Source organism: Anguilla anguilla, chromosome 12 (genome assembly GCF_013347855.1).
Source record: "Anguilla anguilla isolate fAngAng1 chromosome 12, fAngAng1.pri, whole genome shotgun sequence".
NCBI lineage: Eukaryota > Metazoa > Chordata > Actinopteri > Anguilliformes > Anguillidae > Anguilla > Anguilla anguilla.
In genome coordinates this window covers 1,469,325-1,472,008 of record NC_049212.1, presented here as the reverse complement: position 1 = coordinate 1,472,008, position 2,684 = coordinate 1,469,325, and the positions used below count along the sequence as shown (strand labels likewise).

At 48.9% G+C, this 2,684-nt stretch overlaps 1 long non-coding RNA gene across 1 annotated transcript; it reads left to right on the top strand.

The window, feature by feature from the left end:
- Positions 1 to 676: 676 nt before the first annotated feature.
- LOC118210041 lies at positions 677 to 2,056 on the top strand. The gene is made up of 3 exons (XR_004761796.1): positions 677 to 763; positions 859 to 994; positions 1,925 to 2,056. It is a non-coding gene; the product is annotated as an uncharacterized LOC118210041 (long non-coding RNA).
- The last annotated feature ends 628 nt before the right edge of the window (positions 2,057 to 2,684 follow it).

The window sequence follows — 2,684 nt, the reverse complement described above, 5'->3', positions numbered from 1 at the left end:
TGGGTGGAAAGGTGTTAGGAAACGTTTAGTGGAAATAATCACGACAGACAAGGTTGCAGGTGCTATTAAAGGTGTTATGAGTGCAAGTGAACTGCTATTTACATTTTTACAAGTTTTTACACAAAACCAAGCCACAACTAGGTCACAAGGCCAAGGGACATGGGTGTCGCCAAATAACTGAAATAAACAAAACCAAACAGAGCTAGAAAGAAAGATAATCTGACTAACTAACTAAACACAACAAAAGACTGCCTATCTAACTACTCTTACAAACAAAATACACGGTTGGCAACCACCCTTTCCTAATGTGTCTATACAAGTTCCTCCGGCGTGTAGCACCGGTGTATAGAGGCCTCTGTCTTACCTGCCCCAGGGCCTGGACCACACACAAACAACCACACATACACACAAGCAGGGGAACAATTACACACACAGGTCTCTAAATCTCTAGTTTAGTGCAAATAGAAATATCACATTTCAGAAACAAATGACCTCAGTTTTCTACATACATCAGTCTATATCTGTACACATTCATATCATGAATAAACAAGATGTTAATATTGTGTTATTTCAGACAGTCCCAATTGCAAACGAATGTAGCGGTTGAAATAGTTAAAGGGGATAACACAGCCTCATTTATGCTTGGCTTTGTTTCTGCTTAATTTTACTTCACAGGGCCACTCCAGTTTTGTGACCCACTTGGACTGGTCTGCTGACAGCCAGTACATCGTCACCAACTCAGGAGACTACGAGATCTTATTCTGTGAGCCTTTTTCTTAGAGAGTCGCAGTCTGGTCAGAGAGCCGGTCACAGTCCGCACACTGCTGCCCACGCCCCCGTTCTTTCCCCACTCCACAGGGGAAGCCGCGAGTGGCAAACACCTGACCACTGCAGACACTGTGCGGAACCTGGAGTGGGCCACCTCCACCTGCGTGCTGAGCTTTGTGTGTTCGGTGAGTGGCTGCTCACCCCTGGGGCTGCTTTAGTGTGTTCGGTGAGTGGCTGCTCACCCCTGGGGCTGCTTTACTGTGTTCGGTGAGTGGGTGCTCACCACCCTGGGGCTGCTTTAGCGTGTTTGGTGAGTGGGTGCTCACCCCTGGGGCTGCTTTAGTGTGTTCGGTGAGTGGGTGTTCACCCCCCTGGGGCTGCTTTAGTGTGTTGGGTGAGTGGGTGCTCACCCCTGGGGCTGCTTTAGTGTGTTTGGTGAGTGGGTGTCCACCCCCTGGGGCTGCTTTAGTGTGTTCGGTGAGTGGGTGCTCACCACTGGGGCTGTTTTAGCGTGTTTGGTGAGTGGGTGCTCACCCCCCTGGGGCTGCTTTAGTGTGTTTGGTGAGTGGGTGCTCACCCCCCTGGGGCTGCTTTAGTGTGTTCGGTGAGTGGGTGCTCACCCCTGGGGCTGCTTTAGCGTGTTCGGTGAGTGGGTGCTCACCCCCCTGGGGCTGCTTTAGTGTGTTTGGTGAGTGGGTGTTCCCCCCTGGGGCTGCTTTAGTGTGTTTGGTGAGTGGGTGCTCACCCCTGGGGCTGCTTTAGCGTGTTCGGTGAGTGGGTGCTCACCCCTGGGGCTGCTTTAGTGTGTTCGGTGAGTGAGTGCTCACCCCCCTGGGGCTGCTTTAGCGTGTTCGGTGAGTGACAGTTCAGGTTTAGTTCTGTCAGTTGAAAAGGGGGGCATTGGTGGAGATTGAGGAAAAATGTAAATTACCCAAGCGTGTCAGGAAGCATTTTTTATGTGTGGAACAACCTGCCAGGTCATGTAGTAGAGGCACAGACCCTCAGGGGTCTGTGTGCAGGTCTGATACAGCATTTGATAATTTAGTTTGTGACTGGTTAGCACTAGAAACTATCTCATTTGTAGGTAAATGGTATAGATGAGCTGAATGGTCTGTTCTCATCATGATGTGTTGTTATGTTTTTGTGTTCCTGTCAGGTATCTGGCCAGATGGTGCTGATGGTACAGATATCAACGCCGTGTGCAGGTCACATGACGCCAAGCTCCTGGCCTCTGCCGACGACTTTGGCAAAGTGCGCTTGTTCCCCAACCCCTGCTCACAGCCAAGGGTGAGAGCACCATCCCCAAATCCACAATCACATTACAGCTGTGCTTCCCAACATTCATACCCAAATCCACAATCACATTACAGCTGTGCTTCCCAACATTCATACCCAAATCCACAGTATCATATTACAGCTCTGCTTCCCAGCATTCATACCTAAATCCACAATCACATTACAGCTGTGACTCCCAACATTCATACCCAAATCCACAATCACATTACAGCTGTGCCTCCCAACATTAGCTGCGTTTCCACCGCAGGAACTTTACCCCGGAACTAGGAACCTTTTGAGGAACTCAGTGCATTTCCACCGCAGGAACTAGGGTCTAAATTTAGTTCCTGGGGCTTTATTTTACCCCCCAAAAGGTTCCTGCTTGGGGGGTAGTACTTTCCGAAAGTACAGGAACCTTTTGGGTGGAGCTTGCAGCGCTGAACATTTCTGATTGGTCGAGTACTCGCAGCATTTCTTTTGTATTTATTTTCCGCCATTACCCGCCATGTTTGAAAATATGCAGCCGCAAACCAATTTATTTTCATAATAACTTTGAATCAAACTTGTATGTTATGCGGCGCAGTAGCCTAGTTTTGATTATAGCCTGCCAACGTCTTGGAATTATAACGTGTGCTCTTCTG